A 17,508-nucleotide genomic window follows, 5' to 3' on the forward strand; every position below is an offset into this window, starting at 1 on the left:
ATTTTCTTGACCTTCCAAATCCTAGATGCAATATTTTTTCTTGGTCCTTAATCATTTGTTCTCCAGATCTTCTCTTTTCATTTACAACCTAACTTACTCTATGGCTTCAACTAAATGCTTGGAATAGATGACAACTCCAGGCTTCCCTGGAGGTTCCAATCCTACACTTCCACCCGTGTGTTGCCATCTCAGTATGGGAAGTCATTTCATATATATAAAACCCACCTGAGCTCTTTATTATCCCATCTATTCTATTCCCTTCTCTGTGGTTTCTAAATCTCAGCATCTTTCCAGTGACTCAGTTTTTAAACACTGTCATTTACTGGAACCATCTCTTTCCTTGCTTACTTCTAAAATCTGTCAGTGCCTTTTTAGCTTCTCTTATCTCCCTGGTATTTGCCAGACTGGGCCATATAGGGGTCTCACATTAAATTAAGAAACACAACCAGGATACATGAGCAGGAGCTATTACTGACTTAAAGTATCTAAAAATTATTGGTAGAGGCAGAGAATGATTATGCATTAATGAATGCAAAACTAATTGATTTCCTCTGGCCTGGCACATAAAGATGATTAGGACATGTCTCTGTCTTTGGGGAGAAAAGAAGAAATAGATGTATAAAAATAACAACAACAACAGTCATAATGTTAACAATAGGAAGAACAAACACGCCTGTGCTAAGCACTCCTGCGTTATCTTCTTTCATCTTTATGACTAGAGCCCCAGTGCATGAAATTCTTGCATGGGTAGGGTCCGTAGGCCTGGCCAGCAATCAGGGCCAATCTGTGGGGTGACCAGCGGGGTGATTGGGGCCCCCAATTGCACCCGCCTTGGCCTGCTGTCGCCTGATCACCTGCTCCACCATCCTGCCACAGTCCCACTCTCGTCTGGGCCCATTGGGGCCAGCAGATCCTCCACTGCTATCTGCTGCCAGCGCCATGTTGCCAATGCCCGCCATGTTCCAAGCTGTCCCCTCATGGTCAGTGCACATCTAACTCCCGGTTGGTCAGACTCCTGCCCTTGGGGACAATTTGCATATTATATAGGATTATCCATTGAGATTGGAATGATGAAATTAAGGTTCAGAGAATTTGAGTCACTGTTAAAGTGGATGTTTGAATATAAGTCTTTCTTAGTATAGAAACTAATGTGAGCACCTATGCTATCGGTAAATCTACGCATATATTTACTCAGCACACATGACATATATCAAAAGCTCTCTGCTATGCTTTGCAGATACAATGACAGACAAGTCTACAGAAAATAAGATAAGGTGGTAAGTACTAAAACGATATAATAAAGGTGTTATTGATTATTCTTCATAGATTATATAAGGGTCATTTTGGTAGAGAATAATTTTGAGAGAAAGGAAGAGGCAGAGACAGAAACAGAGGTAAAGAGAGAGATTGAGGTTATTTATGTACTAGTAATTTTTTTAAAATATATTTTTATTGATTTCAGAGAGGAAGAGAGAGATAGAAACATCAATGATGAGAGGGAATCATTGATTCGCTGACTCCTGCACATCCCCTACTGGGGACCAAGCTCACAACCCGGGCATGTGCCCTTGATCAGAATCAAACCCAGGAGCCTGTAGTCCGAAGGCTGGCGCTCTACACACTAAGCCAAACTGGCTAGGGCTATTTCTGTATAGTCTTGACCCCGTTTATTTCTAGAAGTATGAAGTAATTGGCTGAGCGTATAATTCAGAACACTGAGTAGGAAGTTAGGAGTCCTGGTGTCCTTTCTCTAGTCTGCCACAAAGTTGGTGTTTGGCTCACAGTGAGTCACAAACTTACAGGGTCTTTATTCCACTGCCTTTAAAATAGAAAAATAAAAATAGCTGATATATTCTATTTCATAACTACTCAGTTCATTTATGAAGATAGTTTTAATAGAAAATGATATAAGATTGTAATAATATTATAAAATATGATATGAGTGCCAAAAATTAAAATAGAATTGACCTTATGATACAATGTTAATCTTAAAATTTACTTTTGAAATTAAATCAACCCCTAACTTCTCCTTCAAGACCACAGAAATGAAATGAACAACCCAGGCTCACAAAGCAAGGTGATGGCCTTTTAGTACTCAAATCAGTACTTTTTCCCCAGCATATTTCCCTTCTGCTACTTAAGTCATAAACATCTCCATGGAACCTCATAAATAAGGACTAAAGTTTCAAAACGTGGGCAGGATTCTGGGATCCATGTCAGATCATGTCTGGAAAAATGCTTTGTCTGTAACTGGAACACAACTACTTCCTGAAAGACAAATGAGGTACAACAAAGAAAAAGGGAATGCATCCCAAAGATCCCAGCTGCACCCCAAGCTCCTACTTATCTCATTATGAAGCATCCATTAGGATGCTTTTGCTTGCATATGACAAAAATCATAAATGTAACTTACTTAAAAATTAGTACTAGAGAAAGTCCTGGCAGATAGAAAACCATTCAGTCTTATTGAATAAAAATTGTATATTTATAAAAAGAATTATGATACCAAATATCTTATTAGACACCATTTCTTTTTTATCTCAATTTTTTACCTTATGCAATAAAGAAAATCTGAGTCAATATTAATTGGGAAGCATTTTGAGACTTTATTCTTATGCAAAACCCCTCATTTCCTTTGTTGTTTTTTTCACATTTGTTCCATTTTTTTTTAAAGATTTCTTTCTAATAGTTTAGTTGCACATACTTAGGTATTGGTCAGCTAGCACGAGATTAAAATATAAAAATGTAAGACAAAGCTGACATTTTCAACATTCCAGCTAGGCATGAGATTATACATATATCTTCTTTTCCATTGATTTCAGCACTGGTATTTATTTATTAAGTGCAAAAAGAAATCAATCCCTAAATCTCTTTAATTTCTGAAGTTAAATTTGCAGAATCTGATGTCTGAAAAACTAAGGAAATATTGTGATAGTTCGTAGTATTATATGAATCCATACATAAAAGCCAGTACATGCAGTACTGTTTCTCTTTTAATTATTAACCTTCTAATAATAGTTACATTTTGTTCTTGCATGTGTCAAGGCACTTTTATGTGCATTATCCTGTAATTTAGAATCTTCTGTCAGCATTTTAGAGACATTTTCTCAGCCTCTAATCTGTCTTTCAACTAATCTGTTTTCTGTCTAACTATCTGACTCATCTGCTTTCTGAGTTCTTTTGTGAGCTTTCCATCTAAGTTAGGAAATATTGTGGTATATGTGTTGCACCCTGTTTACCAACATTTTTATGCAAACAGTTTAATTAAAATGCTGGGATATTGTGAAAAGGATGACCATTGCTTGAGTTGTTACTTTTTTAAAGTTTTCAGGATTTTAAAATAATTGAAAATGTTGTATAATAAAAAAGAGAAAGTTAATCATTAATACTTCTTTTTGTATCATTTTAGGAAGTTTCTCAGGCAAAAAAAAAAAAAGGTAATATTTTGTTTGAAATATAATCAGTCTTTATCTAAATATGGCCCTTAAATTTATTTGTCATATTTTTTTTAACCAGTAATTTCAGAACTAATGAAAATATGCTCCTTTTTTAATTTTTGCAATTGTATTAATCTTGCTTTCTATCATTCCCACTACTTCCATAATTATCTTCCTTTGGTGAATATAGGTAGGAGGCTGAGCAGTAGATATACATTTTAGAAAGCCCTGCATTTTCTTAGCTCTGCATTAGGCCTATGGTCTTTGAAGTAATTTTCTGTGGCCTCTTACTATTACTAGTATAAAAGTTTGGACTCCTGTTAAATTGCCACCTGTGCTAGGGAGAGCTAATCCATTAGTGTTGAGCAGCTCTAAGAAGGTGCCATGGTGCCTGGGGCAATCTCTTGAGTTTCAGTGATAGCAGCTGCTGGGAGATGAGTTTGGGATGGTCCTTGTTACAGAAATTAGAAGGATCAGGAAGTAAACAGAGGTGCCTTTCATCTGATCTAGCTTTGAGACAAAGGGTGGGGCATTGGGGGGGAGGAATTCCTTTTCAAATTACTTTATGGGTCAGTTCTCTGGTACTCATGTCAATGTCTGACACTCCTAATCTTTAGGGGAAACTTTTGAAAAGAGAAAGGAAAAAATTATAAGCAAGGAAAGCTGTCAAGTTTTTCCTTCTGAAAATGTCCTGCCCTCTTGTGTTTGCAGAGCTGCTGTCTTCCCTGGGATCCTGCCCTTTTCCATTGAGGCGCTGCTGGAAGAGGAGACTTGCACATGCAGCTCTCTTGACCTGAAAACTTTCCCCTAAATTTGAGAGTATCCCTTTTCTATATAAGTGGATCATTTCAGATTTTATACTGAATTTTATTGTGCTTGATGAGTTGGGGCAACTGCTGTATCTCTGTTGGTCTCATCATCTTTTTGAGTTGTCCTCTCAGAATTTCAGCCATGTTGAGTAGCTGCCAGAATCTTTACTGAGCAAAACAGGAACAGCATGCAACCAAGTGTCTGCTGCCAATTTGTGACTATAAGATTTAAGGAATGGTTAATAGAGGAAAGGAAAGATGTGTGGCTTTGCTTGAGATAAAAGAATAATTCAAGGATCAGTTCAGGTAGATAATCTTCAATTTCCAATTTCTTACTTGCTATAATATATCATGCATATGTTTACTTCTAGGTGATGGATTGTTCATTTATTTTGTTTTGTTTTGGTTTGTTTTGTTTTATTTTCAGAGATTCCCCATCTTTTTTTAAACAGTAAACTATTGTTTTAATCCATCTAAAAAGTGAAAACATTATATTTCTATACAGGACATATTTTCCTTAATGAAAATATAAAATGTTTAGATTGTCAGAAAAAGTAATATTTTGAAATATAGTTTTATAATCATTTTTACTAAATAATATATTAGTATTGTATTAGTATATATATATCTCACTAGAGACCTGGTGCACGAAATTCGTGCATGGGTAGGGTCCCTAGGCCTGGCCAGTGATCAGGCTGCTGGCCGGGGCCTTCCTTTGCTCCTTCGTTCCACGCTGCCCCCGGTGGTCAGTGAGTGGTCGAATTCCTGGTCAGTCAAACTCCAGAGGGGATAATTTGCATATTAGCCTTTTATTATATAGGATGTTTAAATAACTAATGTAATAATATCACCTTTTCTATTTTAATTTCCAACAGTATAATAGAATTGACAGAGACAATAGGCAAATACTTAATGGAGTAAATTTTCCCTCTCAAATTGTATTTGTGTAAAGCTGGACTAAGATGATATCTTCTCTCTCTATATATAAGAGCCAGGGGCCGTCACATCCACAACAACTGAATGGACGACTGAACAGGCTGCGTGGGGTGACCAGGCCGGCAGGGGGGTTAGTGAGGGACGACCAAATGACTGAGCAGCAGGTTGTGTGGGACGACCAGGCCGGCAGAGGGGGGGCAGTGAGGCATGACCATGTCAGCAGGTGGGTCAATAAGGGGCAACTAGGCTGGTGGGGAGCAGTTAGGGGTGACCAGGCCAGCAGGGGGGCAGTAAGGGGTGACCATGCTGGCAGGGGGGGCAGTTAGGGGCAACCAGGCTGGCGGGAGCATCAGTTGAGGGTGACAAGGTTGGGGGGGGAAGTTGGGGGCAACCAGGCCATCAGGGGGGCAGTTGAGGTGATCAGGTTGGCAGACAGAGGCAGTTAGGGTGATCAGGCTGACAGGGGGGCCAGTTAGGGACGATCAGGCAGGCAGGCAGGTGAGTAGTTAGGAGCCAGAGGTCCTGGATTGTGAGAGGGATGTCTGACTGCTGGGATCGGGACTAAACCCACAGTTAGACATTCCCCGAAGGGTCCCGGATTGGAGAGGGTGCAGGCTGGGCTGAGGGGACCCCACCTCCCCATGCATGAATTTCATGCACTGGGCCTCTAGTATATAATAAAAGCCTAATATGATAAGTGTCCAGTTGACCGGTCAGCCGTTCAACCAATCAGAGCGCAATATGCTAATGAAAAGCTAAGGCCACTCAACCACTCACTATGACTTGCACTGACCACCAGGGAGCAGACGCTCTGACCGGTAGGTTAGCTTGCGGCTGGGGTCCTGCCAATTGGAACTGAGCAAGATAGGCTGGACATGCCCTGGAGCCCTCCCGCAGTCCCTCCCTAGCTGGCCAACCTTCCACGTCTCTCCCTCACCCAATCACACACCAATGGGATCCTGTGGCCTGGCCTGTGCCCTCTCGTGATCCGGGACCCTTCAGGGGATGTAGGAGAGCCAGTTTCAGCCGGATCCAGCAGGCCAGGCCGAGGGACCCCACTGGTGTACGAATTCCTGCAGCTGGCCTCTAGTAAGGGTATAATAAAGAAAACATGGTTGCCTGGCCAGAGTGGCTCAGATGGTTGATCATCATCCTGTGCACCAAAAGGTTGCTGGTTTGATTCCTGGTTTGATTCTCTTACCCTCTCTTCCTTTCACTTTAAAATCAGTATACATATTTCTCCATTTTACTTTAAAATCTATATACATATCCTCTGGTGAGGATAAAAGAAAAAAAAAAAAAGATAAACAGCAAGATACTCTAAAAGATAAACAGCAAGGTACTCTAAGGCAAGCATGTCAAACTCAAAGGCTGACATGGGCCAAATAAACAAGGTTTAAGTTTATGTGGACTGAAAAAAAACCAAAAGCTTCAGCTTTCATAGAAATGTAGGTTTATTTTGAAAAGTATAGTATTAAAAAAAAAACCCAAAAAAAACAAAGAACAAGAGCAATGATAAAATTAATGTTTTTTTCCTGACCCTTGACATCTCTTCTCTGCTACTATCTTTCCTACTTTGAGGGAAATCTTGTTCGCAGTGATTACTTTCAAAACTGACCCAAGGTGAATGTCAGTTATTCTGGATCTGACAGGAGACTTATTTCCTTTCATAATTGTAAATAGCTGCTCACACCGTTATATTGGCCGGGTCACAAAAATATTCGTTGTGGGCCACATGCAGCCCGCAGGCTGCGAGTTTGCATGCTTGCTCTAAAGGATTGGCTCCTTATAAAATAGTTTTCCTTAGTGATGAGATTGTATAGAGCATTTTAATGTCTAAAAGGATTAAAAGAGGACTAAAATAAGGGAGGGTGGGGGGGCAGAAAAGCAGGTCTGAAATTAGTGCCCTTTTGCCCTGGACATGTTGTTCAATGGTTAGAGCATTAGCCCATGCACTGAGTTCGCTTGTTAGATTCCAGGTCAAGGGCACATACCTGAATTTCAGGTTCAATCCCCTGCCTTGGTCGGGGCACATGCAGGAGGCAACTGATCTATGTGTCTCTCTCATATTGATGTCTCCTTCTCTCTCTCTCCCCCACCCTTCCTCCCTCCGAGCCTCTAACAAAAAGCATTGGAAGAAGTATCCTAGGGTGAATATTAAGAAGAACAGTAAGAGTAGTGTGCTTTTATCTGGCAGAGTCATGAAATGTTAAAAAGCTATGTTTTTATCCTTTCTGAATCACATGAAATCTTTGACAGAAAAAATGATGATATCAGAAACCTATACAAAAAGGAAGAGTGTAGCATTAATTTACCAATCAATGAGCCATTTTGGTTGATCCTCCAAGCAATTGAGAAGAACTAGATATCTTTATTAAACAAAAAGCACCATTCTAAATGCCAAGCATGCATCATAATTTTAAATAATAATACCTAACATTTGTGTAGCACTTTGGAGTTTACAAAGCACTTTTATGTACATCATCTCATTTATCAATTTCTAAAAGAGGAAGAAAAATTTAAGACAAGGAAAGCGATTAATATTAGTGTTGCACTGAATAAATGAGGGTGAGTTTCTAGAATAATACAAGTCCTCAACAAATCTTTATCAGAAAGTGATGAATTGCCTATCTCAACTTCATTATCCCTATCATGGGCACTTATGAGAGAAATGAAAAATTGATGAGTACCGTCATAATCAAAGAGAATAAATGTTTCTCTGTTAAAGTGAATGCATAATCTTTCCAGGGATAAAATAACAATATTCATTCATTATTAAATTCTGATAATGCTGACACCAAATCTCATTTCCCCCAGTGAAGAAAATTAGCAATATAGAAGAATACTATTTGGATTTGGGCTGTTAGACTGTATATACATATTTCCCCCTAAAATCTAGTCTCTTGTCTTTCCTAATTAGGGAATATTTTTGGAATCCATTTATAATAGGGCGAGGACTCATTTTTTTATGGATAGATTGATTACCTTCTAAAAACAGATTGAACAAATTTTAAGGGCTCTTTACGCCTTACTTACAGGAGAAGTTAATGGTATCTTACAACAAATGGACTTTTCTCAAGTGATGAGTTTTTATTATGCTTTATAAATTAATTTATTTTTTACATTTTAAAAAATATATTTTTTATTGATTTTTTACAGAAAGGAAGGGAGAGGGATAGAGAGTTAGAAACATCGATCAGCTGCCTCCTGCACACCCCCTACTGGGGATGTGCCTGCAACCAAGGTACATGCCCTTGACCAGAATCGAACCTGGGACCTTTCAGTCCGCAGGCCGACGCTCTATCCACTGAGTCAAACCGGTAACAGCTATTTTTTACATTTTTAAAAATTGATTTTAGAGAAATGAAGGGGGAGAGAGAGAGAAACATCAATTGGTTGCCTCCCAAATGTGCCCCAACAGGGATTGAAGTCACCTTTTGGTATACAGGACGACACTCCAACCAACTGAGCCACACCAGCCAGGGCTACTATATTTTCTTTTCTTAAAAAAGTTATTTTATTCATTTATTTAGTAATCCTCAGCTGAGGAAATACTTAAAGAGAGGAAGGGGGAAGAGAAAAAGAAAGAGAGAGAGAGAGAGAGAGAGAGAGAGAGAGAGAGAGAGAGAGAGAAACATCAGTGTGAGAGAGAAACATTGATCAGCTACCTACCTCCCTTTCTCACCGTACCAGGGATGAACTCTCAATATTGGTATGTGCCCTGACCATTTGGTGTACTGGTTGATGTTACCAAGTGTCTTAATTGCATGATTTTCTCTTGTGCTTGATTTATTTCATGCTGTTTCATTTATTACAGGCTCTAAGCATACAAAACCCACTGATAAAGTTGCCAGTAAGAAGCGTCGTTGAGTGATTGACCTGGAAACAAAATTAAAAGTGATTAAGGGCTAGGAAGGTGAAAATTCAGTGATGGTTATTGATCGCCAGTCAGTTATGTCCCATTCCACCATAGCCTTGAAGAACAAAATGACAAAAGACGTTAAAGGATGTGGTTCCTTGAAGGCAATGAGACTAAACCAGGGGTGGGCAAACTTTTTGACTCGAGGGCCACAATGGGTTCTTAAACTGGACCAGAGGGCCGGAACAAAAGCATGGATGGAGTGTTTGTGTGAACTAATATAAATTCAAAGTAAACATCATTACATAAAAGGGTACGATCTTTTTTGTTTGTTTGTTTTATTCATTTTAAATGGGCTGGATCTGGCCCGCGGGCAGTAGTTTGCCCACGGCTGGACTAAACCAACTTGATAAGGGCTTATATCAGACATGGGGAAGCTTCTAATGCCCTGGATTGAAGACAAGATATAGAAGCATATCCATCTCAGCACCATGATAATCATGGCTAAAGCAAAAAGTTTGTTTGTAATTTTGAAAGAAAAGTCTGGACCTGACTATGATGTTGAATTTCCTGCCAGCTCTGGGCGGTTAAAAGGATTCATGAATTGCTATACATGACATAATGTGAAAGTGAGTGGTGAGTCTGTGAGTGCTGAAGTGAAGGCAGCAAAATAATTTTTTGCAAACTTTAGATAAGCTAATTGTGGAGGAAAATTAGCTGCCAGAGGAAATACTCATTATGAATGAAAACTCCCTGTTCTGGAAACAGATGCCTGGAAGTACTTCCATCCATAAGGAGGCCAAGTCAATGTCAGGTTTCAAGGCTTTAATAGAACTAAAAAACAGTCTTGCTTGAGGGGACAAAGTAAAACCCTTTGTGATTTGGCACAGTGAGAACTCCGGGGCCTTCAAGCATGTTGGCAATCATATGCTGCCAGTGTCCTACAAGAGCAATACGAAGTCAGGGATAACCCAGCTCCTCTTCCAAGATGCCCTCCTGAATTGCCCTGCCAGTGAGATGGAGGAGTACTATTTGAAGTATAACATACCTTTCAATATTTTGCTTATTATTCATAATTCTCCCAGACATCCTCCTTTTATTAGTGATCTTCAAATTATATTGGTGTTTCTCCCTCCAAACACCACTTTTTTTTATTCAACCAATAAATCAAGGAATGATTGCAGCTTGTAAGACCTACTAATTAAGGAAGACCTTTGCTCATGCTACTGCTGCAAATGTGGTACTGAGAAGACACTGATACAATTCTGGAAGGATTACAATGACTCTAACTGCATCAAGGACCTTCCTTTGGCTTGAGGTGATATCATCAAAGAGTAAAGGAATGGAATTTGGAAGAAGAAACTCAATAGCCTTAGCCCATGACTTCAAAGGATTTGTCAAGGATGAGGAGCTTGCAAAAATCAACAAGCCTGATTAAGATGGCAAACGACTTTAACCTGCATGTGAATGATGATGACATTGGGGAGCTCCTAGAGGTGGTTCCTGAGGAATTGACTAATGAGAAGTGGTTGGAACCACAACAGGAATGCATAGCTGAAGAAGAGGCAAAAGAAAGAAAATGAAACTGGAGAAAAAGAAGAATTTTAAGGAAAATTCAGTCAAGGATTTAACAAAACACTTTTGCTGACCTCAACAAACTCCTTAAAATGTATGAAAACATGGAACCCAACACAGAAAGCTTTTTATTAATAGAGAGGAATGTTCATGGTACATTATCTCCTTACAAACAAATCTATGATTAGAAAAGAAAACAAACAAGAGAACCACCATGGACAATTTCTTAAGGAGTGACACCTCAAGAAGAGCCTCAGGCAGGTGCCTCAGGAGGAGTTCCGGAGGGAGGCACTGCTATCACAGATGACAGGTCCCTGTGTGTTACTGCCCTGAACACCTCCCACTGGGACAGGATGTGGAGGTGGAGACAGGGATGCTGATGATCCTGGCCTGGTACAGGCCTAAGCTAGTGTGTGTTTGTGTCTTAGTGTTTAATAAAAACATTTGAAAGGTAAAAAATAATTAAAAATGGGAAAAATTTACAGAATCAGAATATAAATGACATATTTTGTACAGCAGTACAATGTGTTTGTCTTTTAAGATTTGTTATTACAAAAGTGTCAAAAAGTTTAAAAAATAAAAAGTTTATAAAGACCCTAGCTGGTTTTGCTCAGTGGATAGAGCATCAGCCTGTGGATGGAAAGGTCTGGGTTCAATTCCTTTCAATGGCAGGTACCTCGGTTGCAGGCTTATCCCCAGCCCAGGCCCTGGTTAGGGCTCATGCAGGAGGCAATCAATCAATGTGTTTCTCTCACATCGATATTTCTCTCTGTCTTTTTCTCTCTTCCACTCTCTAACAATCAGTGGAAACATATCCTTGGGTGAGGATTAAAAAAAGTTGATAAAGTATAATAGTTATATAAGGCTAAGGATAATTTATATTTGAAGAAAGAAAAATGTTTTATATAAGCTTAGTGTATTCTCATTATACAATGTGTGTAAAGTGTATGGTAGTGCACAGTAATGTCCTGGCCTTCCCATTTGCTCACCACTCACTCACTGACTCACCCAGAGCAACTTCCGGCCCTGCCAGCTCCATTCATGGTAAATGTCCTATACAGGTGTATCACCCTTTATGTTTTATTCCATGATTTTTGTTGAGATACACAAATACCATTGTGTTGAAATTGCTTTATAGTATTCAGTACAGTAACATGCTACAGATTTGTAGACTAGGAGAATAGGTTGCAGCATAGAGCCTAGGTGTGTAGTAAGCTGTGACTTCTAGATTTGTGTGTACAGACTCTATGATGTTTGAACAATGACAAAATAGCCCAATGACATATTCCTCAGAAAGCATCCCCCTAGTTAATTGGTACATGGCTGCATTTTTCCTTGTTTGTTTATACACTTGTCAAAGAACATTTGATTTATTGTGAGCCACTATAAAATTGGGCACATCTTATATTTTCTTGGCATATGTATTTTTTTTTTACAGGAAGAAGGAAGAATTTTATATTTGTGAAAAAGGAAACAAGTTTATCGTTTGAATGATGGAACTGTGGGGGGATGAACTTTGTGATGTGAGGAGAGAAAAATGGTATGACACCATGGCTGAAAGGTCCCCCCTGGACTGAAGAAAACTGTCGGGAACCTGGCTCAGGATTGCAGAAACATACTGTGAGCTCCAATAAAATTGTAGAGCACAGGTCTCATTGCACTAATACATATCAATTATTTAAGGTATGTAGTGTAAGGTACTGAAAACATCTGCCTTTAAATCTTAGTGGTTTAAACATTTTTTTCTCCTCAGACTGATTCCAACATGGTATCTGTCTTTTTTTTAAAAAAATTTAGAGAGCCTTTATTGACTGGCCAGTGTCCGCTCCTCCACTCAGGAAGCCCAAGAGAGAAGCGGCCACGACCATCTGCAGAGTCCAATATTTATTTATTTATTTATTTGATTAATTAAATCTTTATTGTTCAGATTATTACAGTTGTTCCTCTTTTTTCCCCTCCATTCCAACATGGTATCTTAATTGGTGGGTGACCTCTCTCCTATTCCTTCAGCCACTCAAGCTTTTTTTACCTTTTGGCTCCGTCATCCTTGGAGCCTCCGAGTCTTTTGTTGGATACTCTGCAGGCAGCTAACAGGTGGGGAAAGGAAATGAGCCTGGATAATCACAGGAGACATTTTCTTTTAAAAATTTTAAAGTTCATTTATTGCTTTTTAGAGGGATGCCCTGCCTGGGGTTTGAACCCGGAACCGCGGTATATTGGGACGATGCTCTAACCAACTAAACTACCTGCCCAGGGACAGAAGACATTCTTAGTGGTCCTATCTAGAAATAGCATGTTGATTGTATTCCATTGGACAACCTCAGTGACATGGCCACATATAGATTCAAGAGAAATACTGGAAAAATGTAGAATTTGGCCAGGAAGAGGGTTCACAGCAATGAAATGTGAAAAGGTAGCACATCTCTTTCGCAGATAGCTAGTCACCTATGCCTCCAGGAGCATTAAGGAGTTCAGGCGTAGTAGTGGAAAATGTGGCTAGTTGGTTTCATTTGTGCTTCATTTTTTTTCCAAGGGAATATTTTGGAAGAGCAGTGGTAACAAGAAAGTTTCAACTAGTAATGACCAAGTACCCAGGTGTTGGGCAAAGAAATGAATCCATGGAAAGTCAATCCACGTGGAGGAAAGGGCAATCACATCGAGGTTGACAAGTATATTCAGGGAGGGAGGGGTAAAATTCAATCAGACAAAACAATCTATTCATTAAGTGTGCTTAGATTGAGTTAGAAGAGTGGTCAGCAAACTGTGGCTCGGCAAACCGCGGCTCGCGAGTCACATGTGGCTCTTTGGCCCCTTGAGTGTGGCTCTTCCACAAAATACTGGCTCTTCCTCAAAATACCGACTTCTGCACATGGGCCACGAGGTTTTATTCGCACTGTACATGCGTGCCCACATGTGGTATTTTGTGGAAGAGCCACACTCAAGGGGCTAAAGAGCCGCATGTGGCTCGCAAGCCACAGTTTGCTGACCACGGAGTTAGAACAATAAAAGCTCTGTATGAGGCTATAGGAGTTAGTATTAAAAGGAGAGTTTAGAGATATAATAATTTAAGAGGAAAAGGGACTGTGAGTCTAGGATGTTAGGTAATGCATATGAACTTTATTCCCAGCATAGTGATTGATTTGTAAAAGTGCTCTCTATTCTTCACACCCCAATATTACCCTTTGCTCTTCCATTGTAGGTGGGGCATTCTGCCCAAACCTTGATCTGGGCACTGCTACATTCTTTGCTTTGCCCAATGAAATGTTAGACAACGTGACACATGTTGAACCTAAAAATAATTGGTGCTTCATGCTTTCCCTTTCTTGCTCCCCTGACTTTCCCCTGGAAACTCGCTAATGCCAGTTTGCTAGTTGATGAGACATTCAGAGCAGAGCTAAGTTGCCCCACTTGAACCAGCTGAGGTCATTGGAGACTAAGCAACAGCATGGAGAACTCAGTCAAGATCAATAGAGCAATCTAGGCTATCCCTGCTGGCTCCAGATGAGTGAAGAATAAACGCCTTTTCCATAGGTATTGCTATGTTGGAGTTGTTAGGAAGCGTCATTGTGGCAATACAGAACTTATACAAGAAAATGGCTAAATAGGAGCTCCTCAGAGCCCTGGCCAGTAGCTCAGTTGGTTGGAACACGGCCCCTTCCACCAAAAGGTTGCAGGTTTGACTCCCAGTAAGGGCACATACTTGGGTTTCAGGTTCAATCCCAGTTGTAGCACATATGGGAGGTAACCAGTCAATGTTTCTTTATCTCTCGCTTTCCCTTTCTTTCTCTAAGAATCAATAAAAACATATCCTCAGGTGAGGGTTAGAAAAAAATAAATGAGCTCCAGAGAGAACATGTGATGGTGATATGGAAACCAACTATGTGGCAACATCATTTTCAAATGCTTGCTATAAATAAATATATTTACCTTACTGGCTAGATTAATTGAAACCCATGCATCTCTGCTTCCCCTTTCTCAGGTCTAGGCTTATCTCATATTTTTATATCTATAACTGTCAATGTTATAATTATATTAAATTTTATTATAATTACGTAGTTTATTGAGTATTATGTAAATAGAAGACACTTGAATATAAAGAGACCATATGTTTAAAAAAGTGTGTCTTTGAAAAAAATTTTACTGGTTTGTTGTTTTTTTTTTTTGAAAAGGCTAGAAAATATGTGTCCTTAATTTTTTACTGTTACATATGAGGACATTTAATACAAATCTAGGATTAGTTTCTGGAATTAATGCACAAGTTCATGCTTTACCTTAATAAAGCCAAATTGCATGTGGCTAACCTAAGGAAATTAAATAACACGACCTCAAGTAAGTAGACCCAAACACAAATAATTCACCTAACATCAAAATAATTGTAGAATAATTGTTGTAGAATTATTTTTATTTTTAAATGTTTTGAATTAAAACAAAAATATTTCAAGGCTGTGTGACTCAATCTTTGTGCCCACTTAAAGGAAACTTTTTCAAGCAGCTAGTCAAATACTGGTTCCAAATTAATTGGGTAAGAAAGCTTCTACCTATACATTTACATAGAAATATAACAGCTGGTCACCCATTCTGAATACTTAGAATGCCTTAGCTATCCTGTGTCTTAGCCTGGGAAAAAATGAGGTTTTGTATCTTTAGACATTTTAGTCTAGGGCTTTGTTGTCAATTTAAATATTTTTTTTCTAAGAAATGAACAAAAGTATGCCGGATATTATAAAATAGATTTTCCAGATTTTGACCACATGTTAAATGTTTTGAATAAATTTATTGGATTGTTTATGTAACAGCTTTATTGAAATATAATTCCAAAAAAATGACCCATTGTAAGTATGCAATTGAATTATTTCTAGAAAATCTAACAGCTATTATCACATCTAGTTTTAGAACATTTCTATCACTCACGTAGTTCTCCTGACTTTTGCCAGTCTACCCCTAGCTGTAGGCCACTCATAATCTGCTTTTATCACTATAAATTTGAGTTTTGTGGACATATATCAATGGAATTACCCAGCATGTGCTTTTTTGTATTTGGCTTTTTAACTTAGCATAATGTTTTTGAGATTCATCTATGTTTTATTATGCAACACAAATTATGATATATGAGTTTTCATTTTTACTTATTTCAAAGTACTTTCTAATTTAGTTTGGTTTTTTTTTTTCTTTGATGGATTACTTAGAAGTATACTCTCTGATTTCTAAACATTTAGGAATTTTCTAAATTTATTTTGGTTGTTCATTTCTAAGTTTATATCATTGTGGTTGAAGAATATACTGTGAATAATTTCAATCATTTTAAATTTATTGAGAGTTATTTTATACCCTAATATTTGGTCTAGCTTAGGACTATTTTATATGTGCTGTTTTGTTTAAGAATATTTTGCTGTTCCTGGGTAGAATGTTCTATAAATGCCAATTAGTTCATGGTGGTTGATGGTATCGTTTGTTTTCTGTCTAGTTCTATTAAATATCGAGAGTAACATAATCAACTCTGATTCTAATGATTGAATTGTCTATTTTATTTTATTACTTCTGTTAGTTTTTGCTTCATGTACTTTGGACGCTCTTCTTTTAGGTATGTGTATTTTCATGATTATGTATCTTCATGACATATTGACACTTTTATCACAATACAATGTCTCCATCTCTAGTAATATTTTTTGCCTTTAAGTCTATTTTTTCTACTATAAATATAGATACTTAAGCTTTCTTATAGCTACAGTTTGCATGGTATATATTTTCTATTATTTTGCATTCAAGCTATTTGTGTGTCTCTGACTCAATCACATTTCTCTTATAGATGGTAGGATCTTATTGTTATTATTATTGTTATTAATCCTCACATGAGGATACCTTCTCATTGATTTTTAGAGTGAGTGAAAGGGAGGGAGAAAGGTGGTGGTGGGGGAGAGGGAGAGTGAAACATAGATGTGAGAGAGGCACATTGATTGGTTTCCTTCTGCCCGTGCCTTGACCGGGGCTGGGATATAACCTGCAACCCAGGTATTTGCTTCTGAACAGTAATCAAATCTGAGACCCATTAGAGGTGCCAGTGCTCTAACCACTTAACCACTGGCCAGGGAGATTCTATCTATATATATAATGAATTAGAGAGAAAGGAGAGAGAGAGAAAAAGGAAGAGAGAAATATCGATGTGAAAGAGAAACATTCATTGGTTGCTTCCCATATGTGCCATGATGGGGATAATACCAGAAACCTGAGTATATGCACTGACTTGGAATGGAACCTGTCACCTTTAAGTGTATACGAAGACACTCCAACCAACTAAGCCATGCCATCCAGGACAGATCTTGATTTATTTGTTCAGTCTTATAATCTGTGCTTTTTTATTAGAATGGCTTTTCCATTCACATTTAATGTGATACTTTATATGGTTTTAAATGTTAAATTTATTTTTATGTCTAATTTTTATTTCTGTTTCACTGCCTCCTTTATGTTAAAAATTGCTTTGTAAACTTTTAATTACCTGTTAATATTTTTTAGTTACTTTAAGTCATTGATGTGAAAATTATAATATTCCTCTTAACTATTCATAAACTGTTTTAGGATAATAATATATTAGTTACAATAAAATGTAGCAACTTTGCACTAATATAGCTCCTTTTTCCTTCCCATTGTCATATACCATCACATATTACATACATATATGTTATAAAGCTATAAATCTGGCGCTATAATTATGCTTATGACTTTGGAAGAAATTAGGAAAAAAAGTGAAAAATACTTATTTTTTATATTCACTCCCATATTTTCCATTTCCAATGCTCTTTATCATTTCCCCTTGACTTGTGTTACCATTTTATATGATTCTTTTTTAGTATGTAGGACTTTCTTTAGTATCTCTTCTAAAGTAATTCTCTCAGCC

Source organism: Myotis daubentonii, chromosome 3 (genome assembly GCF_963259705.1).
Source record: "Myotis daubentonii chromosome 3, mMyoDau2.1, whole genome shotgun sequence".
Taxonomy (NCBI): domain Eukaryota; kingdom Metazoa; phylum Chordata; class Mammalia; order Chiroptera; family Vespertilionidae; genus Myotis; species Myotis daubentonii.